This window comes from Thamnophis elegans, chromosome Z (genome assembly GCF_009769535.1).
Source record: "Thamnophis elegans isolate rThaEle1 chromosome Z, rThaEle1.pri, whole genome shotgun sequence".
In the NCBI taxonomy this organism is placed as follows: Eukaryota; Metazoa; Chordata; class Lepidosauria; order Squamata; family Colubridae; genus Thamnophis; species Thamnophis elegans.
Window position 1 is genome coordinate 85,521,252 of NC_045558.1, and position 23,368 is coordinate 85,544,619.

The window sequence follows — 23,368 nt, forward strand, 5'->3', positions numbered from 1 at the left end:
GGGGAGTCGCCAGCCGACATTGGCTGGCAGATGGAATCCGGAGGAGACCTAACCTGTGAGATCTTATCGGTCTGAGGGAGGTAATCGGCAGGAGGCGGTCTCTCAGGTACCCAGGTCCGATGCCATGTAGGGCTTTATAGGTAGCGACCAGCACCTTGAAGCAGATTCGGAGACTAATGGGTAGCCAGTGCAGCTCGCGGAGGATAGGTGTGACGTGGGTGTACCTAGGTGCACCCACAATCGCTCGCGTGGCTGCATTCTGGACTAACTGAAGTCTTTGAACACTCTTCAAAGAAAAACTTTATAGTACACAGACAGCCAAAATTCTGATGAATGGAGAACTAACAGAGAAGATTGAAATAAAAAAGGGAGTTAGACAGGGATGCCCCCTCTCTCCTTTGCTGTTTATGCTAACTCTGGAAATATTGTTCAAAGAAATTAGGAAGGACCAGGGAATAAAAGTTTAAGACTTAAAAATGAAGAATATAAGACCCAAGACTATGACGATGACTTAGTATTTGTTTTAGAAGGTTCACTAGAATCCAATCCAAAATTAATCCAAAAATTAGAAGAATATAGCAAAGTGGCAGGATTAAAAATTAATAAAAGTAAAACAAAAATGGTAACTAAGAATATGACAAAAAAGCAAGAAGAGGGATTGGAATTAGTAAGTAAAATGCAAATAACTAAGAAAGTGAAATACTTGGGAATCTGGGTATCAGCAAAATGTTCTACAATTAAAGACAACAATTAATAAACTAGTGACACAAATAAAGAAAGATTTAGAAAGCTGGAAAAATATTCAGCTATCACTAATGGGACGTATAGCCACAGTTAAAACAAATATTTTACCAAGAACTTTATTTTTGTTGCAAGTCGCACCTATTAATCCGGGTAAAATTTCTTTCAGGAATTAAATAAACTAACTGCTAAGTTCAGCTGACAAGGACGAAAAGCGAGGATTAAAATAAAGTCAATGCAAGATAGCAAACAGAAAGGAGGCTTAGCATTAAAAATTGGGAGCACATTAGCAGTAACAACATGTGTGAAGGACTGGATAGAGTTAAAGAATAAAAGAATCTTGACTTTAGCAGGTTGGCATACGTTCCTACGGGATGATAAAAATAAAACACACAAATATTTTCAAAACATCTAATTAGAAATGTGTTATTGCAAAATTGGCTCAAAATTTAAAAAAAAAAAACACTATGTGAAAATCCCAAATTAGCTATCCCCCACAGAAAGGACGATGCACCCAAATTTTACAGATATGAATAAAGTGTTAAGATACAGAGACTTAATTAATGGACAGGGAATTTTTTAAAAAAAAGAGGAATTGGCAGAACAAAACATGAAAGTTGACTGGTTAACCTACTTGCAAATCAAAACTAAACACACTAATGATACTAAATTATATGGCATCAAAATAGAACCACACAAATTACATAAAATAATCCAAAGCTCAGAAAGAAAGATGATAGGGAGAATATATAAATTTCTTCTTAAGTATGAAATGGAAGAAGAAATTGTGAAAGACCAAATGGTAAAATGGGCACAGAACTTTGGCTACAATATTGAATTAGATAAATGGGAAAAATTTGGGGGGACAAATTTAAAAACGACACTATCGGATGCATACAAGGAAAACCAGTACAAAATGTTTTACAGACGGCAACTGACTCAAGTAAGGTTAGCAAAAATCTCAGCAAATACCTCCCAAAATGTTGGAAATGTGAATCAACACACGGAACATATTATCATGTATGGTGGACATGTGAGGGGGCTAAAAAGTATTGGAAAAGGATTAAAAATTGGCTAGAGTCAATAACAGAAGTCAAAATAGATTGGAAACCAGAAGTTTTTCTACTAGGAATAATGACTGTGAAATATAAAAAATAATAATCCAGTATTTAATTTTATACATAATTATGGCGGCGAGGATTGCCTTCGCTCAGAAATGGAAAAATAAATTAATACCAAGCGAAGATGAAATAATAAGAAAGGTTATGAACTGTTCCAAAATGGACAAATTAACAAAAGAAATCAGGGAAAAGAAGAAACAGAATATTACCAGATATGGGGAAAATGGTATAGGTGGATGGAGGAAAGAAACAAGGATCAATGAAAGAAGTCAGTAAAGTCCAAAAATAGAAGTTAAGGAGAATTCACACACACACACACACACGCACGCACGCACGCACGCACGCATACAAGAAAGTTTAAATTTATTAGAAGTAATCACTCAATATAGCAGATAGATGAGTAAAATAAGAGGGTTAAAAATGTTGAAATGCAAATAAAATATACTAGAAGGGGAAATAACATAAGGAGAATTGTATCGATTTGATATTGCTATTACAACAAACGCTCGGTTCCTGTTTTTACTGTATTGTGTAAACATAGTGTAAGTCTAAGTTTTGTGTATGTGTATTTTGTATGTTTGTAAATAAATAAATAAATAAATAAAATTGGTCCTCATCCTGTGTTCTGTATTAGAATTCTCTTAGAACAGCTCCTAGAATTGTTCATATTCTCAGGATCCAAATTGTCCTCTTAGCAACCATATTTAAACTGGCTTCATTTGAGATACTAGGTCAACATGTGGCTGGCTAGTTTACAGCTCCATGTTCTGTGCCCACCCAGGAAACTGGGCTACTTCAGTAAATGAGTTCACTTCCCAGGAGGCAGTGTGTTGTAATCACAAAGCTCTTAGCAAGATAAGCACTAGTAGGAAAAGCTGGTAGGAAAAGCAAACAGTGACAATATTGGTGATTCTCTGCTTCTTAGGAGCAACATGTCCGTTCTACTTTCTAGAATATGTAGTTTTATAAACACGTTGTAATATCATCTTTTTATTCCTTTTATATCTACAGAAGTTCAGGAGAGGAAGAGGAATACTAATCATATTTTTCACTATTTATTATTAAATATGTTATTTGACTTGTACCTTTTTTTATTGTTATGCTTATCCTGAGGATGAAAAACATTTCAGAAATTCTCCTGTCTGGAGCAACTGCAGCTGAGTTGGGCTAAGGGTCTTATTTTTCATGGCCCAAGTGGTTACCAATGATAAAATCTATAGGTTTCCTGGTGCCAGAATGATGTTTTGCAAATGTGTAGATCATTCACATGACATTGGTGTAGCGGATTTATGTATGTATTCATTTATTTATTGCATCTCTATAAAATCTTCAATAATATTTTCAGATAATCCAAATGCAGAATACAGTATCAGGTCTTTTCATATCTGTAATTTAAATTATGACTATAATCTAGAACATAAAAAAGTATAAGGAAGTGAAATAAGACTCACAGTGTGTCTGAGATTTCACATTTGCAGTTCAAAATAAAAATGTAACATATTAAAAAAGACTTGGGAATAAAACAATACTCATTTGATAGCAAAATAACAAAATTAGCTATACAGTGGAACCACATCCAAATCGGGTGCTGACCAAAAAATCCGCTAAATGTTTCATTCTGTTCACGAACACATCCTTGGATGGTGATCAATCACAGCCACAGCAATTTTCCCTGCCGGAGCAATTTCCCCTTCCATGCCTTTTTTTTTTTTGTATGTGTGTGTGCACATGCCCAGTCATTCTTGCTTCCAGCCACTACCAAATAGGGTGCCGACCAAAGTCCTGGAATGGATTATGGTCATGACCAGAGGTTCTGCTGTATAAGACTATTTTTTTTTCAGGGAAAACATTCTATTTTCCTCATTTCACATGTCACGATCATCTGAAACCTTTGATAAAGCTTTGTAGTAAGATCATCATCTTCCCCTCCCCAATCTCAGAAAATTATCTGAAGTCAGGAAAAGAAACAGAAGCCACTGAGTTATTTATTGCTTTATTATTTCTAGTGCTTCCTTGATCTTCCTTGTTTTTAAGTGATATTTTTAGATTAGGTACTCTTTGTTCTTCTTGTTCTTCAGCTTCTTCTTTTTCATCTGTTCTAGCTTGCTTGCATCTGATCTCAACTTGCTGGTCTTATTTTGCAGTGTAATCTTCCATTTTTGGGGTGCACTTTTTTTTTCTTTGTTGATTTTGCATTCCAGGTATTCAGTTTTATAACTGCAGCTGTGCAGCAAAGAGAGTGCCTGGTTTCCAATTAAAATAATTTCATATCTTTGCTGGATTTCTCTACTGCCAACCTCCCTCCTCCCCAGGTTTGCCTCTACATTCTGAGTTACTTTTGGCAAGGCTCTGATTTCTTTGCCCTTTCTTTGTTTGCAGTTTTGCTTCTATGAATGTTGTGTCCTTACTAAACATTACTTTGTGTGCAACTTGGCCTGCAGCTAAACTCACCTATCGTCCAATAAAACAGACCATATGTGAATGTCTGGATGCTTTAAAGCAGCGGTTGCCAACCCGTGGTCCATGAAATTTTTTTGATTTTAGGCTTGAAAATAAGTACTTGGATTTATTTTCTGGGAGGTCTTACTGTATGTTTTTTCAGGTGCAGGAGGCAGCGAGTGCAGTCCCCTCATGGCTTAACCATGGCCCATGGATCAGCTGAGCCAGCGAGGGCTGGGAATTCTATCTCTCCGGGTGCCTGGAGATGTTTCTGATGCACTATTACTAGCCCAGCCTGGCCCACAGTGCCAGGCAACTTTGCAGCTGAGGGCCCCACTCTTCCTCAGCTCACCTTGTGGCAGCAATTATGGTTTGCACTCCACCAGGCCTTGAGCTCTGGTGCTCAGGCTGCTGCTACAATGAGGCAGAAAGCCATCCAGCCGGTCGGAATTGGCTTTGACCCCTCTACCCTGCTGCTGCTTGAGAAAAAGATGGTTGTGGAAAGTGTGTGCTTACTGTAGAAGTAAAGTGCAGCCTGTTCCTTGGAAGCAATCGTGTTTTTGTGTGTGTGTGTGTGTGTGTGTGTGAGAGAGAGAGAGAGAGAGAGAGAAATGATGGATGGAAGTAAAAATTTCAAGCAACGCTGTTTGAAAGGGTTTCCTCTCCATCATCTCTATCTCTCACATGCACACACATACACACACACGCACACACAGGGTAACCGGGTAAGGGGACTGATCCTCCCCCATCTGCAGCTTGCCGCCTGCTCAGTATGGTGCCCCGAGGCCCATACTGAACTGGGCGATCCCCGCCCAGTCAATGCAAGAAATGGGCTCCCTTGCAGCGCCTCCTCTCCCTCATGAATTAGCTGGCCTCGATACTCCCCAAGTCCCAGTCTCCAGATTGCCATTTTGTGCACACTCATCTGGCCTGACTAGTCCCCAAATTCCTATTCAGCAAATGTGGGGTGGCTGATGCAGGGATCAGCATCGGCCCATGAGTCCCAGGTCGAGCAACCTGTCAACCAGGGACTGGGGGCAGGGGGACTGGCACTGGAGCTCTGACCAGCAGCTGGTGCAGGCTCCATCTGATGGCCCTGAAGTGGGATCTGCATGGCCAATTCTTGCCTGCAGCGTTGGTGGCCAGGATCGGGTCAGAGCCACTGGTGCCAGCCAAGATCAGCATGCCAGACTTGATGAGCCAAATGCACAGTGGACACCCTGGCCAGTTCCTTCCTGCTGCTTCGTTTGGGGCAGTGATTGGCAGGCTGAGATGTGGTGGGCAGGCAAGTGGTTGGGAGAGCTGTGTGGCTCACTCGAGTTGCAAACAACCCAGGGATTTGGGTGGCCTCTAGGAGGCTGGGATGCCTGCAGTATCCCTGGTTTCTGAGACTGGCAAGGCGTTCTTCTCTTCCTGAGTGGTGGCAGCAACATGTCTGCAGCACATCTGGCTCACTGAGTCTGACCTACTGATCTCAGCTGCCAGGAGCAGCAGCTCTGAAGGCAAGAAGCCACCATGCCAGTCCTGCTTCATGACTGCGCAGACCTCGAGTCTTAGGTTGACAGGTTGAGCCGGGCTGGGTGAGTATTTACAAAACGTTGAGCTGGAGACTGGCACTCAAGGGGTGGTGGTGTCGAGTCCATATGACTTTACATGGGAGAGGAGGCACTGCGAGAGAGCACATTTCTTAAATTGGCTGGCTGGGTGTTTCCACACAGAGGCTGGGCCTTGGGGTGCCACGCTGAGCAGGTGCTGAGCTGAGGTAGGGGGAGGGTCAGTCCCCTTACCCGGTTATCAATTTCTCATCAAATGTCTCTCTGTGTGAGACAGATAGAGAGAAAGAGAAACAACAGAGAGGAAACTTTTCAAACACTGTTGCCTGCAATTCTTGTTACTCCCCTCTGTCCCTCCCCGCCTCTCTCTCACACATACAAACACGCAGAGACATTTGATTGCTCGAAAGGGACAGGCTGTGTTTTTCTTCTGTATATAGGCAATTCCAAGTAAGGTAATTCCCTCCCCCCCCCAATAGTCAGAATATTTAGGTCTGAGAAGTTCAAAATTTCCATGTATCTGGGCAAGCTTCCAATATCAGATATTGGCAACTTAATCATGATATTGTAGATCAGTGGTAGTCAACCTGGTCCCTACCGCCCACTAGTGAGCATTCCAGCTTTCATGGTGGGCAGTAGGGGTTTTGTCCGATACTGAAACACTTTCCTTTTTTTAAAATTTAATTGACTTTTTAAAAATTTTCATTAGGTTTTCATAAAATCACCATTACTGTGGAACCGGTGGGCGATTAGAAAATTTTACTACTAACAGAGATACAAAAGTGGGCAGTAGGTATAAAAAGGTTGACTACCCCTGTTGTAGATAATCAGTGTGTGAAATTTTACTGCAGCAATTGATAAGATGATCCACTGTTTTATCTTTCTCAGTGCATTAGTGACATTTGCTACCTATTGTCACTGACATGTTGAATTTTTACTTTCATGGAATTGGTCTGCAAGGCTTGTTCTTGGGCAGCCAAAATGAAATCTTCATTTTTTTCAATATCCCTGATCTTGACCTGTTAGCTTTCCTTCAATGTTCTGCAGGTATTGACTTTGCATAGATTTCTTTATGATGTGTTGGGTGAAAAGGAATTGGTCAACCTTTTCCTGCCAACTTCCTGGTCCCATTTGGGTGAGGGTTTCTTTCGTGAGCCTCACCATTTGCTCAGCCTGTCCTTTGCTCGCCGGATTGAATGGGGCGATGAGAACATGCCGGATCCCTTGCTCTGCAAGGAATGCCTCCATTGTCTTGGTGGTCAGATGTGCGCCGTTGTTAGAGACCAGGGTGTCGGGTATGCCATCGGTTGTGAAAAGTTTCCGGAGAGCTCTGATGGTAACTTCTGTTATGGTTGATTGCATGATAACGACCTCCAGCCATTTGGAATAAGCATCCACCATGATCACGAATGTCTGCCCTTCCACTGGTTCCGCAAAGTCGATGTGGATGCGTGACCACGGTCTCTTGGCTGCTTCCCATTCTCGCACGGGTGCCCGGGGTGGGGCTAGTCATGTCTCCTGGCAGGGTCTGCAAGTTGCTACCCACTCCGTGATGTCCTTATCCATATTGGACCACCAGATGTAGCTCCGGGCTAGTGTCTTCATCTGTACTATCCCTGGGTGACCCTTGTGGAGGGCTTCAATGGCTCACCTCCACAGCCTCTGGGGTACGATGATTCTCTCCCCCCACAACAAGCAACCCTTGATAGTTGATAGTTCTGCTTGCTTACTCTGGTAGCTCTGGAACTCCTCATTCAGCTTCTCTTGTGGCCACCCCCTCAACACCCAGTTTAGAATCTTTCACAACCCTTTGTCCTTGTGTGTGTGCTCAGCGATATTCCTGGCAGTGACCGGGCTTGTTGGGTCGACATCAATTAGTAGTACCGTGGCAGTGGGGATGGGAGCAATAGCTGAGTTCATCGACATGGCTGATGTCCTTCCATGGATCAACTTGTAGTCGTATGCTGTGAGGAAAATGGCCCATCTGGTCATCCTTGGGGACATGTATGGCAGGGCTTTTTGGTTACAGGTGAGGAGCCCAGCAGTGGCTTATGGTCCATGATATGTCTGCCATACACATACTCATGGAATCTCTTAAGGTTTCCTTGTCGATCTGGCTGTAGTTGCATTCAGCTGGGGACAAAGTCTTGGAGTAATAGGCTATGGGAGCCTCCGATCCATCTGGTAGGTGGTGGCTGAGGACCGCTCCAACTCCAAAGGGGGAGGCGTCACAGGTGATCTGAACTGGCAAAGTATGGTTGAACAGGATAAGCACATTGTTGGAGGATAGGAGCTTTTTTACCACTGCAAAGGCCCGGTCTTCCTTCTGTCCCCAGGTCCACAGCACTGTCTTTCCCAGGAGCTTTTGCAGCGGCTCAGCAACAGTGGCCTTCTGTTGTAAAAAAATACTATAAAAGTTCAATAGTCCTAAGAAGGCTTGGAGCTCTGTCTTGTTCCTTGGGGTGGGGGTATTTCTAATGGCCTTTACTTTGCTGTCAGTGAGGTGGTGGATGCCAGATCCATCTATGAGGTATCCCAGTAACTCTATCTGCCTCACACCAATTTTACATTTCTTTGATTTCCCTTTAAGTCCCTTCCCCTTGAACCTCCCCAAAGTCTTGCGCACACATTCCATCAGCTGTTCTATGGAGTCCCCTGAGATGAATGCATCTTCAAAGTATGGTACCACCCCCAGGATTCCTTGCAGTAGCTGATCCATTAAACGGTCTTGGGGCTACGCTGACTCCAAACTGCAGTCTGGTGCATTTGAAAGCCCCCCTATGGGTAACAATCATCTGTGCTTCTGCAGTGGCTTGGTCCACAGGCAATTGTTGGTATGCCTGGGCCAGATCCAGTTTGGAAAATATTTTCCCACTTCCCAGGGAATGCAACAGATGTTGCACAACTGGCACGAGGTATGTGCTTTGCTGTAAGACCTTATTCAGCATACACTTGTAATCTGTGCAGAGGCAGACGGAACCATCTGGCTTCATGGGGGTGACTATTGGAGTTTCCCATACCGCGTGGTCGGTCGGCACAAAGATTCCTTGGGCAATTAGTTTGTCCAATTGCTCATCCACCTTGGGTCGTAGAGCAAAAAGGGCTCTTCGGGATTTGAGCCTGATGGGAGTTACATGAGGGTATAGGTTAAATGAAATGGTTTTCCCCATATATTTACCTAGGCCCCTGTCAAAGACGTCCGTGAACTCTGGCAGTAGCGGATCCAGGTCGTGGATTGAGATTCAATGCAGCCCGGTGATGTCTTGCCCCAGGGGCTTGAACTATTCCATTCCCAGTAGGGACGGTCGGTGGCTGGCGATGACCATGAGGGGAAGATGGTCATGGAATTCGTGGAACACCATCTTGACCTCCATTTGTCCTAGGACCTGGATCTGGTTCCCCTAGTAGTTTTGAGCCGGACATTTGGTGGTTTGAGGAGCTTCTTGCTGGCTGTTGGGTTCAATTTCTTAATTGTCTGCCAGGACATGATCGTAAAATATGATCCTGTGTCCAGTTCCAACTTGCATTGTCCCCCTTCAATGGTCACCGTGGCATGGAACTTTTCCCCTTTGTAGGTGTCTGAGTAGCCCACAGTGGTGTGATGGATCTCCCTCTGTTCCTCTCTCCACCTATTCTGCTGTTGGCTGGGTCATGGGTTGTTTTGTCTCCCCTGCGAAGCTGAGGGTCTTGGATGGGATGGGATGCTCTGCATGCTTCTGCAATGTGACCTTTCTGCTGGCATCTACGGCAGATGACTTCCTGGAAAAGGCACATCACTCTTGAATGGAATACCATGCAGCCTGGGCAACATGGCTGCCTGCCCTCTATGTCCCTTGCACTTTGTCTCCTCTCTGGGTACATGTGGTGGATGGCATTGGCATCGTCCCCTTCATCATCATACTCCAGAACTTCGGATGCCCAGTCAGGTTCTCTGAATGTTTGGTGTATCCCACGGGTTTTCCTTATGTGCACTGCTGAGTTATCCAACAACTCAGCTGCCTGGGCTTCCTCAACCACATCCTTGAATGAGACTCCCCTTCTGATTAGCAGTTTTTTTTGCAAGGAGAGGTCCCTCATTCCTAGGATGATCTGGTCCTTCATCATTTCTTCTGGGTTGATGAATTCGCACCAGGTTATGATTTCTCAGAGGCTGGCCATGAAATCATTCACTGGCTATCCTCCTCGTTGGCGCGGGTGGTAAAACTCGTTCCGGCTCACCATGGGGGCAGGAGTTGGCATGTAGTGGTCTTCCAGAGCGAGTTGTAGGGTTGTCCATGCGACAGTCTCTATGTCTGCTGGGGCAATCAATGTCTGTGCCATCTTATAGATTTTCGTTCTGCAGAAAGTTAGGAATAATGCCCGCTTCCTATTGTCTGGCTGGTCCTCGTAGTCGTTGGCTTCCAGGAACATCCGGAATCACCCCATGTATGTGTGTCAGTCCTCTGTCTGCAAATCGAAGATCGCTGGTGCAGGGGATGCTTGCGATACCATCTTGTGTTGTGGTGCAGGATCTTGGTCCTTGTGCAAAATGGCTGCTTGTCCAACAAGAGTTCTGAAGTCCCTTTGTCCTTCGTCACCAGTGTTACATTGGTGAGAAGCAGCAGGCACGAGGCGCGAGTAAGTTTCAGCACTTTTTATTGCAAGAGTAAGTGACTGTGCTCTGCTGGCTGGGCTGCTGGAGTTTGCCTTTTAAGGAGCTCTGGCAGCCCAGCCAGCCAATGACAGTTGTTTAAACTTCCCAGGGTTTGGGCAACTGTAGGTTTCAGAAATCCATCACAGCAGTGGTGTCCAAAATGTCTGTCTGTCTTACGCAGTTTATTTGATTTTTTACAGTTTTAACAATGATATAAAATACAGCCCATGTAGTCAGTTAAAGCACACTGAAGAGATAAATTATTCTGAAAATAAAATTGAAAATCAGATTTTGGAATAGGAAAAATAATATTAATCAAATCAGTACAATTTCTACGACAAACTGAGGTATGTCCTAAGGTTAAAACATTTTGGGATGGGGTATTTTTGTCTTCTAATAATACAGTTAACATTCCTGTAGGCAGTTTAAAAAACATCAAAAGAGTTAGCTGACAATTTATATGATCCACAAATGGAATGCTCAAAATCCTTTCAACTGTGGCAAGGGCTGCGGGGAAAAAAACCACAATGAGATCGCCGGACTGTTTTCCTTTGGTCAATAAACCAAATATATACCGGCAGAGAAAAATACAGAGGAACCCAAGTAAAGGACCCTAACAACTGCCATAAATTAATTAGCAAAATACTTTCCTGCACGTTTAAACAAACAAACAAGCAAAAAACCTGGAGCAAAAAAAGTTTGTAACATTTCATGAAGTTGTATTTTTTCTGGAGCAATCTACAATTCATAAACACTTAAATTATTATTTTTATTTCTGAAAGCCAATTAGGTTGTATCTTTGGGGCTCCAATTAAAATATCATCCATATAATGATTTAACAGCTTATGAAAAGTATTCAATTCTGCAACATAAATCTGAATCAAAAAAGGACTAAGTGAATGTATAAATCAACCAATGACATAACTTTGGACAATTTACTTTTAGCTTCGACCCTTGATAGAAAAGGCCGTGGAATGTTGCAGACATAGCCCTCCCTGGATTACGGAATTCCAAATTAGTTCAATAAGAGGCGGTTCTTATATCTTGACATACTTTAATCATATCTGCTAAATCAGGATCGTTCCCAAGACCAATAATTGCCCTTCGGCATTTGGAAATAGCATTCTCCTCCACTAAAAACATCAACAACTCCATCTGAGCTCAGAATTATCTATTTGTTGTTTAAAGGCATCCTGCAATCTGTTAACAAAATCATGATATGGCTCAGTAGAGAAGGCTTGCTGGGGCTTGCCAGAAGCAGTCACATACTCTTTCTGATCAGGGGGAGGTGGGGGGAGGGAAACGGCAGGTACAGAGAAAACGGACTTTTCCTGACCAGCGGGAAAACAAAAAGAATTCTTTAAGCCAATTACTTCATGATCTTGTGGAATCAATTTAGGTGGACAGACAGAAAACATATCTTCTCCCCCCCCCTTTTTTTTGTTTTTGCTAATTGTTCCTCTGACCGTGGAGAAGCAGAAGAATTAACCTGTCCATGAAGAGCTGAAAGTCCAATTAAATATGATTTTTGGGGAAGAACTTTTACTTGGTCATAATCAGGTGGAGGTTCTGTGGTCAATTGTTGTCCTGCCAAAACTTTAGAACCAATTTTTTCTACTGCTTGAAGGCACTGAGACCCTGGATGTCCTATCTTCCAAGGACATTGTTTCCCTATCTCTCCAGCCAGCTTCCTTATGCATGCCTCAGGTGCTGTAATACCTGACTCCTGTATCAAGAATCTAAATTCTTGTACATTTTGCTGCTGGTGAGATAGATTGCAACCCATACCTACCTCTGAGGGGTTTCGTAAGCCGAAGTGCACTTTGGAGTTTGTTCCAGACAGGAGGTAGGTATGTTGGCAGTTGTTCCCCTATAGGGTTTCCTGGTCCCGGGTTTCGGCACCAGATGTAGGTTTCAGAAATCCATCACAGTAGTGGTGTCCAAAATGTATGTCTGCCTTATGCAGAGTTTATTTGGCTTTTATACAGTTTTAACAAGCAAAGGAAAAGCAGGGGTAGCAACAGCATCTTATTGGTACATTCTCTCTTATTTCCCTTTTCAATCTTACAGACCAACCCAGCCAAGGTAAAAGCTCCACATAACTGCCTGGTATGGCCTATCTCTAATAAACAGTTGAGGTAATCGGTCACTGAGCTCATGACTGTCTAATGCGCATGTCTGTATGTAACCTTTCCTCTCTTCCCACATCTGATTCTGCTAATTAGGTGAGTTCATAATATTTTCAAGGTAATCAGCAACTGAGATCATGGCATTTTACTGCACATGTCTTTATGTAACATTTCCTCTATTCCTACAGGCAACCAATCCCCGGTGAGCATGTGAAAACATGTAAATTTAACAACGTACATCCGTATGTAACATTTGGAGTGCAAGTAGTCCTTGACTTAAGAATACAATTGAGCACATTTTTGTTGCAAAGTGAAATAGTTGTTAAGTGAGTTTGCCCCATTTTACAACCTTTCTTGCCACAGTTGTTAAGTGAATCACTGCAGCTACTAAGTTAATAGCAGTTGTTAAGTGAATCTGGTTTGCCCAGTAACTTTGCTTGTCAGGTCACAAAAGATGATCACATGACCTCTGGACATTGCAACCCTCATAAATGTGAGCCAGTTGCCAAACATACAGTCTTAAGCTACCTAGTTGTGACCTATTCAAGAAATAAAGTGTACATTTGACAGAATTGGTACTGTAATTAAAGTGATTTTTCCTATATAAATATGATTTTGTTTCATTGATGCCACTACAACTTAGAGACTTTTAAAAAGTGTTTTAGTTAAAAATCTTAATTTTAAATATTTTAATTTTATTTTGCTTTAATAGCAGTTAGCAATAGCAGTTAGACTTATATACCGCTTCATAGGGCTTTCAGCCCTCTCTAAGCGGTTTACAGAGTCAGCATATCGCCCCCACAGTCTGGGTCCTCATTTCACCCACCTCGGAAGGATGGAAGGCTGAGTCAACCTTGAGCCGGTGAGATTAGAACCGCTGAACTGCAGATAACAGTCAGCTGAAGTGGCCTGCAGTACTGCACCCTAACCACTGCGCCACCCCGGCTCTTAAATGTTAAATGTTTTAATTTTATTATGATTTAAATAAATGAGTGTGGTCTAGTGGTTAAGACATCAGACTAGAAACTAGGAGACTGTGAGTTCAAATCCCGTTTTAGCTATGTAAACCAGCAGGGTGACTTTCGGCAGTTACAATCTCTCAGCCCAACCACTGAGAAGGTTCACAGGGTTGTTGTGGGAAAAATAGGAGAAGGAAGATCTGTTGGATATGTCACTGCCTTGGAGTCATCTGTGAAAATAATGAAGGTGGGATATAAATAAATAAATGTGCATATGAACTTAAAATTACTTATATAAATTGGACTTGATCACTTTTTAGCATGTAAAATGTGTTATGGGAAATATTTTGCAGTATGAGAGGCATATGAAAAAAATCTTGATTACTGAAATATCTAGGCCTTGTCCATAAGATATTTGAATAGCTTCAACTCCATTGGTTTTGCAAAGGGCTTTGAAGATATGTGGTGGCTTTTGATGAGGATGAGTCACACTCTTTATTTTTCTGTGTTCCCATCCAGATTTTTTTACTTGCCTTTTTATCCTCTTTGTTTTGTATTTTTGGAATATTACTTATTTTAAAATGATTTTGTAAATCGCCCAGAGATTGTGGGAGTAAAATGGGAGAACCATCTGATGTGTTATTATTAATGGGGAGCCGACCATTCCAAAAGCATGCCAGGACGTAGCATCCGAAGCATTTAGTGAGTGGGAATCAGACATACTACCCCTCCCCATCACTTCAGTGACTATGCCATCGAAATACTGCCTGGAGTGAAATTACCCAAACTAAAGATGTATTGAATGATCCCAAGAGAGATGGAGGAGCTCAGAAGTTTCATGGATAAAAATCTAGCTAGGGGCTTCATCCAATCAATAAAATCTAGGATAGCAGCTCCAGTGTTCTTCAAAGAAAAGAAAGATTGGTCTTTGAGATTATGCATGGATTTTCAGGGGATTAATGGGGTCTGTGAGATAAACATATATCCTCTGACCCTTATGAAGGTCATGCAAGGACACCTGTTCAAGGGAAGAGTGTTCACTAAGTTGGACTTGAGAGAAGCGTACTACTGAGTAAGAATTAAAGAGGGTGATGAGTGGAAAACAGTTTTCTATTGTCCCTTAGGTTGTTACCAATTCTGGGTGATGCCTTTCAGCCTTGAAAGAGCACCCACAGTTGTTCATACAGCTACTTGCCAGGGGGGGATTTCCTCACTGATACGCTTTTTCAGATGTCACAATTAAAAAGTACCTGGAGGAAATAGTTAACTCCATTATATTATGCCCTTTCTTCTGAGAATGATTATCTTACATGCACTATTGTAGGCTAAATCTGTCCACAGTCTGCAGTTTGATCCTGACAGGCTCAAGATTGACTCAGCCTTCTATCCTTCCGATGTCAATAAAGTAAGGACCCAGATTGTTAGGGGCAATATACCAAGAGTGCTGTAAGTCTAGGTCCACCTATCCTCCCCCCTCCACTGCTTAACTCCCACCCCCCATTTTTTTTCGCTTTAGGCAATTTGCAGTGATGTGTTTTAGTAGTTGGAGAATGATAGCCAGGCCTTACAATCTGATTTTCCCATTGAAATATATGACTGTGACCCCACTGTGACTCTGGCCAAAAAAAGTGATCTCATGAAATAAACTCATTATCTATAAAAGAGACCACTTCCTATTTGCTGCCATGGCTCTGACAATTCTATGTCAGGAATCATGGTAAAATGATGTTACAACCAAATAGAACTCTTAGAATGTGGTGGCCTTCTCCTGCAGCCTCCATGTGGAATGACATTTAACATATGTAGATGCGGTTGCTTGGTAACAACATAATTGTTTGCTTGATAAATTCCATTCTTGGCTGCCATATTCCAAGCCTGGAGTCAAATGTGCAGCATGGAATATATTGCTGCCTCCACTACCCATCTTGTATTCCTTTGGATTCTATTAGTGCCTCTTAAGAGGTCAAACCTAGCCATAGAGCTGTGTCCCACCTTATGCCGTTGTACCTTGGAAATCCTCAACTGTAGCAGGACTACCAATTCTCCTCGTCTCTACCATGTGCCTAATCCAGATCAATTTGATTATGAATATAAGTTTGTCATGCTGTGAGTATTTAGAACTTTGAGGCAACTCCATACTTCTAAAATTAGGAGGAAAAGGCCACTTTAAAGAGGAGACATTCTTGTTACAAGTGAGAGGAAGATTGACATTCCTAGACACAATAAGCATGAATGTGGAAAGATGTATATCTCCTGAAAAGTATAGAGCTTAATTACATTGAGACTCCTTTTGTTTTGGCAGCCAGTTTGGTGAAATCATTGGTTTATAAACTATGGCTTAGAATTTGACTGTTGTGAAATCAGATGAGCATTTTTTCATGTTTCAATTTGGGTTTTGTACAATATGTACCATGTTTCCCTGAAAATATAACCTACCCCAAAATAAGCTCTAGCCCGATTTTCACATATGTTTCTAATATAAGCCCTATCCCAACAATAAACTCTAGTTAAGCTCACCCTGCAAGGCCGCAGTGGCTCAGTGGCTAAGACACTGAGTGTGTCTATCAGAAGGTCAGAAATTCAGCGGTTTGAATTCCTAACACTGTGTAATGGAGTGAGCTCCTGTTACGTGTTCCAGCTTCTGCCAACTTAGCGGTTCGAAAGCATGTAAAAATGCAAGTAGAAAAATAGGAACCACCTTTGGTTGGAAGATAACAGTGTTCTGTGTGCCTTTGGCATTTAGTCATTCCAGCCACATGACCACGGAGATGTCTTCAGACAGCAATTTGGCTCTTCAGCTTTGAAATGAAAATGAGCACCGCATGTAGCACATATGTGTGAGGGGAACCTTTACATTTACCTTTTAAGCCCCACCCACTGTCTGATTGTATGTGGTGGCGCAACATATGCTTAAAAATCAAGCTAAGGTGGGGGGTAGGGAGTGAGGGGGTGGAGTTGCCTCATGCACCCATATTTATTTACCTTAGGACCATCACTGCTAGGCCTCCTGCACCCTGACAATTTTCATGCTGCTGCCCAACTTCTGTGGCTGCTCACCACATGGTTTATCACACCAGTGCTGCCACTTGTGTCAAGATGCTGCAATGCTCTTGGTGCCATGTCACTGCTTGTGTGTACAATAACACAATGCACCATATAGCCTTCTGCTTCAAGTGGTGGCATCAGTGTGATGAGCCACATGGTGAGTGACTGTAGAGTTTGGGCATGGTGCAACAGGTGTAGGCATGGGACCCCTGGCTGTGGTGGTCCTAAGGTAAATGGATAAAACTTTTCCTGAAAACAAGACCTGGTGCTTATTTTGGGGCCTAAAAGAAAATAAGACCAGATCTTATTTTTGGGGAAACATGGTGGATTCAATCATAGATAAGCTTTAAACATTGCATAATGTGATTGTGCTTAATTTGGCTCTTCATGTTATGAGGTCAGTCAAAGTATAGGCATCAAAAAGATGAGGTAGCAACCAGCTTGAATGTTTTTGTAACAAAGTGCAATGGCAATATTACAATTAATTGCTGCATTAGCATCATTTAGCATTGGTATACTAACTACAAGTAATGGAAAATGGGACCCAACAACTCCGTGGGCTTAATAGCTCTTCAAAACACCCAGAGAAGTCCTAGTTCAACAATAACCTGAAATAGATATTTATTCTGCACAGTACAGGCAGATGGGCATAAAACAGACCTTTGTGTTAATTAGCACATTCAAAGATTAAATTTCAATCAAGAAAGAAGTTTATTAGAAAAGTCCAAGGGAGTTTTAAAAAAAACAAAGTACTGCTTATCAAATAACAAAAATCAAAAAAATAATTATAAAATTTCAAGAATTTTTTTTCACCTATATTATTTAGAAACATAGGCACATATATTTATATAAAATCATCCACATAGACTCAGTAGGTGATATCAATACATATTAGAAGGAGGTGATAAAATAATAAAACTAGAACCTCATCTATTTTATTACATTAAAAATCAATTTAGTATTAAGTTTATGAGTCTGAGCTAGAAATCACAAACTTCTGAGTTCTAGGCTTCCCTTAGGCATGAAAACCCACAGCCTTCCAATTTTTATTGATATATCTAGAAATTGGGAAAATATGTGTGGTGATAAAGAAGATGAAGTCATAATTCCAACATGATTTGCTGTATTTTGATAAGAATACAGACAAGCATTGTGTATATATGGTCTTAGAAGAATCTTATGTTCACACATTTCAATTTACTTTAATGTTTGCTGTAGTTTTTAACAGAAATTGGCAAGGCAGCTCCTTTCACCAATGTAGAGCCAAGTCAAGAAATACTATCAGATCAGTATCTTCCTAATATTTCATTTTACAGTCTACTTCTAGGCAACTTGTAACCTTCCAGAGGTTACTGTAACTGTCAGCATCTCTCACTGTTGTTTGTGAAACTTAGAGCTGCTACAGGTTCTCTATTTTTATGAATAATAAAGATGAGAATGTGTTTAAGGGGAAACACACCTGATGCTCCTTCCCTGCTTTTCTTTCAAGCTCTGTGTCTGAGCTTGAGAAAGTTCTGTGGTGGATCGAGTTGTCTCTTGAGATATTATCTCCATTTAGTTTGTCAGATTAATGTGATGTTTACTTACACTCTAGAACGTGATGTTTATTTCAAGATATTCTCACCTGTCATTATCCATTTATATTATATTATATTCTCCTGTATTTATTTTTTTCCTCTCCAGGGATTTCACTGAAAATGCAATTTCTTCCATTGACAAATGGGTGTGGAGGGCCTATCCTTTGACTGAGTTCTTGTGAGTATACTCTCATGTTCATCCTATGTAACTTATGTGGAAGAAATATGCATTCCCATCCCCTTCTTTACTGTGACCTGGGCTTAGATCATCCCAGATGATCCTTAGATCATCCTTGAGGTAGCTAGATGTAAAGGGAGAATGCTCCCTGCCCGCTACATCCTTGATCAAGGGTATCAAACTTGCATTGTCACAGCAGTGTGATGTGATGTATCAGGACTTTTTCCCCCTTCACTAAATCAGGCCAATGTGTGATGCATCTGGCCCACAGCCTCAGGCCATGCGTTTGACAGCCCTGCCCTTAATGATTATGCATCAAAAGTGTCTTACCATTACAGGTGGACTCGTAAAACAGCATGGTGACCATCTTTAACCACAGTGAAAGGCTGTGATTTTGTCAGTATATTGTTCTAAATTTTCTTCCATCTCTTTAGGATTCTCAAGAACAATAGCTTGAGGAGGCTGGACAATACATCTCTAGATGGCTTGTTTTTACTCGTTCACCTGTAAGTTTCTGTTTCTAGTAGTGTCTTACTTGCTAGCTCCCAAGGTACTGTCCCACTCTTAAAGTGAGTGAAATTCCTAATGATCAAATTTCTGACAACTAGGGCATGCTGGAGTTTTTGAATATTAGGTAGGTGTATAATAAGGTCCAAACCCTAATTTTGGATTTAATCCTGAAGCAGTCAATTTGCTGAGTATTACTGAGACTTAACTGAGCATAAAGAAGGAAGAGGCACTTAAGGCTGTTAGCAGACTCGCTATGTTTTGGGAGGGAGTTGTGAATAGGTGTTGCTTCTTAGATAACTGAATATGAATCCCTACTTGTGAGTTTACTTAGAGATTAGATCAATGAAGCAATATATTTAGTGACAGATTGTCTCAAACCTATACCATTGAAAAAATATATTCTCTTGTTGGCGTTGCTCCATCTAATATCAGGGGAGATGTAGTAGCTGATGCCAGAGAATTAAGAGAACTAAGCAAGAGAATGATCCTTAAAATCCTCTGAACAGACATATGTCCCAAACCAGCTGACTCAGATCTAGGAATAGCTATATGGCAAGAACAAATATTCTTTAGAATATTAATATTGTTCTTTATGCAAGAACAAAATTAAATTAAAAGAAGGAAGAAGGAAACCATCAAGCAAGGAATAACATTAAAGGAAGATATGGCTGAAGAATCTGGCCTTCCTTATGCTACTTGGAGGACCCAAGTATAGTAGTATAGCTTTTATTGTCACTGCACATCATGTATACAATAAAATAGGTATAGTGGGTTGAAAGTTGCCTAAATGTAAAACCAATACATTCAAGTGGAAGCTCTTAGCAGATAACAACATGCTATGTGAATGTGGGGTGACACAGAGCCTGGGCTATCTGCTGGTATGTTGGCTACTACCAGAAAGTAGTATGTACCAATATTGACTATAGCATGCTTCCGCTACCGAATCAGTAGTGAAGAAAAGAAGATATTATTACTGGGGAGGTTGTTCTTGAAAATTATGCTTAGCTTGCCGAATGCCTGCCAACCATATTTAACACATCATTCAATTTCCTTTTATTGTGTCACCTTTCATTGAGATCGGTTGAGCAAGGTATATGTGTATTTTTAAGCCAAATGGTTCTCCTGCTTTGTGCAGCTTTGTATGTGTCTTTGTAGCTCTTCTGGGTCTTGTGAGAAGATAACATCATCATCTGCAATCTCAAGTGATTTAAATAGGCACCATTGAGTTGTATTCCATCTTTTGTCTAGTATAGTTTGCAAAATACTTTTTCAAGGCATGCTGAGAAAAGGGTAGGTGATATTGTACCACCTTGTCATACACCTCATTCTATGTTGATATCTATTTTAAGATCATTAAAGCAAATTGTCACCATTATTTTTTTCATATATTGATTATAGTAACTTTATGTAAGCAGTGGTTGGTTGAGCAATGCATTAATTATTGCTTGCTTCAATAAAGATTAAGTATACTGCAACTTCTGCTGAGTATACTTAATTGTATTTCTCTGTTCCTTTCCACTTGAATAAAGCTATCAAGGTTCTATCCCATGTCTAGACATTGGGGCATGGGAGGAGGTCTGGATGGTTAAGAATAAGTTTGGCTCAAAACCATCAAGACCGAGAAATTAAAGGTTTTGGGCCCACGTCCTGGAACTGGAGATATTTAATCTCTAACTCTGGACATGACTGTCTTACTTGGATTCAATGTGAAATTTGCTAGAAGACCAGGTGTCAGTTGTGACCAGGTGCAGCCTTTGCACAGTTTCATCTTGTGCATCAATTGCACCCATTCCTGGATCAGGGGGATCTCCTCATGGTCACTCACTTCTTAGTAATTATGCAATTGAATTATTGAAATGCCCTCCACCTTCAAGAACATCCAGATGCTTCCATTCAGAATATGTGACATGGGTAATTATGAATTTTGTGCCCTTGCAATAGTTCTATTCTGTGAAATGCTCTGTGTCCCTCTAGTATTCCCAATGCAATTTTCTGTGTTATTGTCTATCAAATCTTGCATGACATAGATTCACAGTATCACCTTCAGTATCACCATCTCACAAGAGATCTGCTCTTCCCATCCCACATGTTCCAACAGGAAGGGAACATTCCAAGTCCTTTGTCTAAAACAATGTTACCTTGTGAAATCAGGAGTCCCATATATTTTGGCCCTTAGGCTTTTAGAAAAGCTTTTAGAAAATAAGTTAAATCTGGCTCTCTCCCCAGGTTTTGTGTTACAATGAGCAAAGTTCCTATTAGCAGAATTCCTATTGAGTAGGATACAACACATTGAATTTCAATTCAAATCACCTTACATTTCTTTTACTGTATCTTGTTTCAGTTTTCTGTGCTATTTTTTGTGTGTAAGTTTTGTATAGCTTTAAAAATCATATTGTCAGGCAGACATGTAAATAAACTAATTAACCCCTTTTCTGAATCTGTTTATATGCACTAATGTTTAGAATAGAATAACTAAATGATAGCTTAGATCAGTGGTGGGTTGCAGGCGGTATGCCCCAGTACGGGTGTACCGGAGCCTGCCCAGAGCACCGGGTTCCACCTGCCCGCCCGAGCTCCTTACCTGTCTTTTAAAGCCTTCGGCACTTCCATGCATGCACATGGTGCGTACAGCGCCTGTGCAACGCTCCCTGAGCAGTTGGAGCATCGCGGAGGCTTGTGGAAGCATCGCTGGCAGCTACAATACATGCATGCACTGCGTGCATCCATGTAGCCGATGCTGGGCCCGTTCCAACCATACCAGTTGGAATGGGATCCAGAACCCACCACTGGCTCAGATTTTATATCAAATTTTAACAGCACTCTCAATTTTTAAAAAGAAATATTTTATTTTTAATTTTTATACATCTCATTGCATGAATAGTTTGATTCCTGGGTGTCATACAGTTCAATACAAATAAACAAATAAATTATTATTCCTAATAATGACCTTTAATTTTCAGTTTTAGTTTTACTAACATATAACTTCAATCATCCTTCAATTCTAAACCTTCTCGTAGTTCTGCCATATGTTGTATCATCTTAACATCTGTTTTTACTATTTCCCCCCTCTTATTTCTACCTCTATTTTAGTTCTCCTCCCCTTTCCCCTATCATTCAAAGGGGAATGATATTCAAAGACATGATCCTTCCTTTTTTCATTATTCACTATTTCAACATGCACTTCTAACATCAATCATGATCTTTCAAGCATTTAACGTATATTCATTGTTAATCACAATTTTTACATATTTAATATTTTCCCAATGAATGCTTATTGTTCTGTTATAAATACTTGTTTTCATTGAAATATGTTCCTTTTTGGTCTAATCTCAAATTATTTAATCTTAGCTTTTTACTGTTAATCACATTTTTATACATATTTAATAATACCCTTATACAAATTCTGCTTATCTAATTTACAAACTATTTTTCAACCTATATAATTCTAATAATAATATACATTACATTACTACCCTATTAATATATATTGAAAATGATTTTTCCTCTTATACCACATACAAGGCAGTTATCCCATTTATATAGTTCTAATATTCATACACATTGTTAAATACTTTCATAGCATATTTTGCTTTGCATTCATTTTCTTTTCCTTATCCCATATCTTTCACCCTCATCCAAATTTTTAATCTTTTTGGGGGATGGAGGATTTGTCTCTCATACACTTCTTTTAATTCTTTTATTTCACCTACTTTTGAATCTGTGTTATAACTATGCCCTCTAATTTTCCCCACTATCTAGTTCTATGGCTACCTGTTCTAACCCTTTTTTCCTCTCTCCTGCTGTCTTCCTGTTTCTCCCATTTCCTTTTCACATCTTTTAGAATATTTTCCTTCTATTCTAATCCCTTATTCACCATCAATTGTACTAATATCTTCTTGTTGTTGTCTTCTTGTTTTCCCAATTCTGCTGTGTCATCCGCTCTTTCTAGTAATTCCATTTTTTCCTCATTGTCCTGTTCTTTACTTGTTGTTCCTTGTATTACATTTTCCAATTTTTGATCTATATGATCTAAACAACTAAATATTTCCTTCATCTCCTTGTGTTGTTCTTTTATAAAATCCTTAATGTCTTCGTAGACCAACTCCATTTCATTGTCTCCACTTGCTTCCATTTTACAGTCAATCCAATTTAAAAAAAGAAATCTGGGATTTATCTGTTCCAGTCACTTTAATTTGCTCAACAATATTCAGAATCACTTGGTTAAGTCTTGTTTATTCTATAAGTCTCCAGTAATTTTAAGGTAGCTACTTATAATCCAGCAATTTAAACAGTCCCAAAGTTGCACAGCTCTCCTTTTAGCAGCAGATGGCACTCAGACATCAACTTGGTACTACCTCTCTGCATAATACTAATAGTCCAATTTTAATTGTTTTAAATTATAAATCTAGTAATAGGGCAATGTTTATAATTGTAAAAAACAAGCTCCGGATCCAATTCCAGTATTTTTTAAAATATATTTCAA

At 40.6% G+C, this 23,368-nt stretch overlaps 1 protein-coding gene across 1 annotated transcript in view; it reads left to right on the forward strand.

Annotated features, from left to right (window-relative positions):
* The first annotated feature begins 18,309 nt into the window (after positions 1–18,309).
* LOC116521207 (leucine-rich repeat-containing protein 37A3-like) overlaps positions 18,310–23,368 on the forward strand; it is a 38,627-nt gene continuing 33,568 nt past the window's right edge. Inside the window, exons 1-2 of the mRNA XM_032235898.1 lie at positions 18,310–18,375; positions 18,810–18,881. The gene's annotated coding sequence lies outside the window, so the exon portion shown is untranslated. The remainder of the gene's footprint in view (positions 18,376–18,809; positions 18,882–23,368) is intronic.